The following is a 6000-nucleotide window of genomic DNA, read 5'->3' on the forward strand; positions in this document are numbered from 1 at the left end:
TCAACTAAAACTGTCATTAAAAAAGTTAACTTATGAAACTCTTATGTTACGTGTTGCAAAGAAATTGAATTTAGAGCCTCTAAGTGGATTTAGGCTATCTTATCAGAGAAAATGTAAAGTTTATTTGTTAACCGACAATAAAGATGTTGAACAATTCATTGCTTACATTAGTGTTTCGCAAGATGATGTTACATTATATGTTGTTGAACCTAGAAGTAGTGAAGTTGGGTCACTAGCGGGTAGTAATCAACTAAGTGCTTCAACCCCACTTTATGGTGCTCACAATGTACAACGTTGTTAACAACCTCAAAATTTAATGGTTTTACCACAATTTCATCACCAAGAAAATTTTGTTTCACCACATTTCCAATACCAAACACAATCTCAAAACCCACAACCTTTCCCTAATCCAAATCTCAATAAACTTTCAGCACCAAATTTCGATTTTCGTATTGACCAGTTAGACGATGATGAGCCAATAGAAAAAATTGTGAGTACTAGTCAGTATTCGAAATTTGATCTTGGACAATACCCGGACTTTGATCTTGGTCAATACTCGGATTTTGATGATGTTTCAGAAGAAGAAACAAACCCTGTGTGTAATGATTTTGATATTGGTCAATACCCAAATTTTGATGATAAAACAGTCGCTGCCACCGAAGATGTTGTTTATGATAATGAGGAGGAAGTTACGACTGTGAATGAACATGTTGAACATCCATTCTGTAATTCATATAACCCTGAAAAAGAAAAAGAAGAAGAAGTCCCCGGAGAAAAGAAAAAGAAGAAAATGCCACGGGAGTATAACTGGAATATGCCAGAATTACTTCAGATACCGGAAGAAGAGTTGGTAAAGATAGCAGTTGATTGTTACACAAAAACTGTATGTGGCGTATGATTGTAAAGAGGATAAAAGATTGCGAAATGTTTCAAGTTAGGACTTTTATTGATAAACATACATATTCAAGAACCCAAGTTTTTCCTCACCATAGACAGGCAAACAAAAAGGTGTTGGGTGGTTTTCTGGCTGAATTAATGTTTTTGAATGGCAGGGTATATCGAGGACACGAAAATATGAATGACATGAATTCTCGGTTCAAGATTAGTATCTCATATTCTCAAGCTTGGAGAGCCAAATGTTATGCCTTGGAATTGTTGAGGGGGTCGCCAGAAGCATCGTTTGCCCAATTGTCGGCTTATTGTCACAATTTAAAGCTGAAAAATCCCAGGTCGGTAACTCATATCAAAACAGATAGAGATAGACGCTTTGAGTTGCTGTTTATCGCCATTGGTGCTGCGGTTAGTAAATCAATATAATTTTGTTGACTCATTTTTTTAGTTACATGCATTTCACGTTTAAATGATTATATTTCTTGTGTATATTATTTTGTAGATTCGTTCGTTTATTACTTGCATGCGCCCAATTATTATAGTTGACGGAGCACATTTGAAAGGTCGATACCTTGGAGTAAACTTATTAGCAGTAGCCATGGATGCTAACAATGGGATACTGCCAATAGCTTACGGGGTTGGCAAATCTGAAACCTCTGATTCATGGACATGATTTATGGGGCATCTTAGGGATTGTATAGGTTCTATTAGCAATCTGACAATCATATCCGATAGGGCAAACTCAATTGACAACGCTGTTAGAAGGTGTTTCCCATATGCTTTTCATGAACTTTGTGGTGTTCATTTATACATAAATCTAAAATCAAGGTATGCTGGTATAAAAAATCACAAATGGACATACTGAAAGGCTGTAAAAGCTTATCGGGAAGTGGATTTTAATAAGCATATAAATTGTTTAAGACGTTTTTTGCCTCAATGTGCTCAAACACTAGAAGATATCGGGTTTGAAAGATGGTCAAGAGTACATCAACTTGGAGCAAGGTATGGTTTCATGACGTCTAATAGTGCAGAATCAATCAATGATCTAAGTCGTCATTCCCGAAAATTACCCATTACTATGTTAATGTAGTTTTTTCGAGCCTCTATTCAACAGTGGTACTACAAGAAAAGAAACCATGCATGTATTATTTCTTTAAATTCGTAACTTATCATATTTAATTTAAATATTTTACTAAGTATTATTTATTTAAATTTACAGGAACATTGGAATGTCGTGTTACACCACGGACTGAAAAAAAGATAATGAAACGTGTTGTGAAGTTAACGTCATGGAGAGTTAAACCATGTTCAAACACTTTGTTTGAAGTATTGTATAATAACTTAAATGGGCTTGTCGATCAAAATGCAAAGACTTGTAGTTGTATGAAATGGCAAACATCTGGTTATCCGTGTGGCCATGTTATAAAAGTTGCTCTTCATCTAAACCAAGATGATTCAAGCGCATACGATATGGATTGCTACACTACAGAAGTATATCGACAGACTTATGTCGAGATTGTCTACCCTATTCCACATCCTTCTAAGTGGGACATACCAGATGACTTACAAACAGTTTTGCCACCAGTCATGGACAGCAAGCTACCTGGCCGACCAAAAAATCACGATCGTATACCGTCTAAGGGTGAAGAGAAGAGGATATCAACATGTAGTCGGTGCAAGGAAAGTGGTCATACAAGGTTGACCTGTGGATCACCAGTGCCATCACAATTATCTTTTCCTCTAGCAAAATATGGATCATCATCAAAATCCAAAGCTCATATGGTGCTAAGCAAAAGGAAATCAAAATCTCAATCACAATCGACTTCACCTTTTGGGACTTATTAACTTAGGTGATTTTTAAATGCAAACGTTGTATTATGTGTATTTTATGTGTGAATGCATACATTTTCAGTTAGACATGCATTAGTAACTTGAGATTGAACATTGCTATGATCTGTTCAGTTGTTATTACTTATCAGATTGTTGTCTGTTATATTTTTGAAGGTGTTTTCCTTGAATTCGCAACGCGAAAGTTAAATTCACGAAGATGTTTAATTGATTTGTTGTTTAATTTCACTTTGCATTATGTTGAAGGCAAAAAATACCAGAAGGTACACTTTCGCAACGCGAAAATCAAAATCGCAATGCGAAAGACAAATTCGCAACGTGAAAGTCAAAATCGCAACGCGAAAGTCAAATTCGCAACGTGAAAGTCAAAATCGCAATGACTTTCGCGTTGCGAAAGTGTACCTTCTAGTCTTTTTTGCCTTCAACATAATGCAGAGTGAAATTAAACAACAAATCAATTAAACAAAAAAAAACAATTCTTATTTACACTTATCAGATTGTTATCTTCTATCTTTTTTTAAAGGTGTTTTCCTTGAATTCACAACGTGAAAATCAAATTCGCGTTGCGATTGTTGCGAAAGTCAAAATCGCAACGCGAATTTGACTTTCGCGTTGCGAAAGTGTACCTTCTTGTCTTTTTTGCATTCAACATAATGCAGAGTGAAATTAAACAACAAATCAATTAAACTAATCAACTTTTACAAATCAATTAAACAAGCAAAAAATAAGAATTATTTACACATCAATTAAACAAATCAACTTTTACAAATCAATTAAACAAGCAAAAAAAGTGTACCCCAGACAGTTGTTTATGCACAAATACATCAATTTCACACAGCTCACTTCAGGATCAGGATTAACCTGCAGAAACCAAACATTTGCTCAAACAACACTTTCTACACATCTAAAACCAACAAACAACAAATTATTGAATTCTAGGTACTTAACCAAACATTTTCAAACCAACAACGAGAATATATTTTAACAACACTTGCTCAAACTTACCAATTGTTTATGCACACTTTCAGCACGCGGATGCAGGTAGGCAGCGTCTCACATATATCGTTCTAGCCATAAAATGCCGAAACCACATGCCTACTGCATCTCTATCTCTATCTGTGGGAGGTAGAAAATGTTTACTTCCTGTCGTCAAACGTTCCAAGCACATGCATACGAGAGGACCACAATCCCCTTTGGCTCCATACGTTTGTTATGGCGTAGTCTCATCTCTGATCATTGTAAGTTTGAATTTCTTTGGCTTCTTGTTTCCAGAATTAGTCCAATAATTAATCGTATCCAAGTATTTAGCCAAATCAGCGCTCCATCCCTTACAAATAATATCTCTCAAATCAGACAATGGTATATAATTCAACATGCTGTCATATACCATTGTCTTCAGGGATGGGAGCTGAAGCTTGACGAGAAGCCAATGACGACGTTCCAAAACAGGGATAAACACCTGCAATCATAAATAATAATTCAATTGCGCACATCAAAAATTTATTTATGAACACCTTTAAAATATTCAAAAATAAATACTAACCTTATCGATCTCCCACACGCAGGATAAAGTTTAGCTTTTTCATTACCCAACACGTATAAAGTGTGGCTCTGATCCTTCAAATGAGCTACGTGAAAATATGTCGGCATAATAGTTCATCACGTATTTTTTATTTTCTTCAATTTCCTTATTATCAGAAGACGTGACGCCCATGCATCAATATGATGTTTTATAAAAAAATACATATATCAATGAATTTCATAAATTTAAATAAAAAATTAATCAAAATGCAATATAAGAAGAATATAAGACTTACCCCCTTTGAAATAGCCATTATCTTCAACCCCTAATAACACACCCCACCAAGACCGATCAAGAAACAAATGCAAATCATCGTCGAGTTTGCATATGTCAACGTAACACGCCTGGCTCCGCTCATGTAGATAAAAATCAACTACGGTCTTAGCCCAAAGGGTATTATCCAGAATTATGTCTGGTAGTGTTCTCATCTCCACATCAGATATCGGAATGGTACTGACCAGTAACTCATACGAAAGCCAACTCTCATCCATCATGTCGGGCACGTGAGGGGGTTTATCAATATGTCGACATATTATGCCATGTGAATCGGGCTCTCGAACGGTGGGAGGGACCTCTTGAACGATGACAGGGCCCTCTTGAACGATGGGAGGGGCCTCTTGAACGATAGGAGAGGCCTCTTGAACGATGACAGGTGCTTCAAGCTTCTTCTTACGGAGTCTTGGCACTATTGGGGTGAACGGAGACGTAATAGAACGTACACGACGTTTGATGCATGAACCCCGTCGTGCAAGAAAAACCCGACGTAAAGCATCTACCTTATCGGACCGCTAAAAATAAATTAATACATAAATCAGTAAATAAACAAATAAATAATGCCGAAAAAATGTTATTTACATTTTTAGTATAGTATTAAACAAACTTACCTCATTGCGTAGAGTATGGACCTCATTCTGCAACGATACAACAATCTCACGTACAGCGGCTACCTCATCATGTAAAGTAGATATCTCACCATGTAAAGCACCATTGTCATCGCGTAAAACCTCTACCTCACCACGTAAAGACCGCACCTCATCACGCCATGCACCATTGTCGTCACATAAAGTACTGAACTCCTCACGCAAAGCATTGACCTCATCACGTAACTCCCCTAACTCATCCTGTGAAGGTGGAGAACAGGGAGATAAATGTCGTGGCATCTTTGTCGGTCGCCTATCATGAGGTGATGGTGGAGAAGAGGCTCGATGATGTGATGGAATATGTGATGGCTCTCGTTGTGGAGGTATAGTATCGGGTCGATCAGGTGATGGCTCTCGAAGTGGGGGTTGCTCATCATCCGTGCCATAAAAAAACACTTACTAGCTTGCCACCAATCAGTGGCAAGCTCAGCCTCTATGGGTGTCAGCCTCTGTAATGGATAGTTGGCCTCCTAACAATATAAAAGCTCAAACAAAGTTAAATGTCTACTAGTAATAAGTTGTTTATATATGGTATTATTTGTGTTAACTTACATCATTCATCGTCGTATATGGTAGTAACTCTTCCCAATCCAACCGTCGCATCCTCATCCAGGAAATAGCCCTAGGAATATCATTTGACTTTTTGATTGCATATGTCCGCATGTTGGGAAAAGCCTCAAATATCCAAATCTACAAACAATATAATACACAAACATTAGTAATTATTAAATAATTAATTATAAAGTCTGCCAAACTGTA

The sequence above is a fragment of the Hibiscus syriacus genome, unplaced genomic scaffold, assembly GCF_006381635.1.
Source record: "Hibiscus syriacus cultivar Baekdansim isolate YM2019G1 unplaced genomic scaffold, ASM638163v2 tig00111105_pilon, whole genome shotgun sequence".
Classification (NCBI taxonomy): domain Eukaryota; kingdom Viridiplantae; phylum Streptophyta; class Magnoliopsida; order Malvales; family Malvaceae; genus Hibiscus; species Hibiscus syriacus.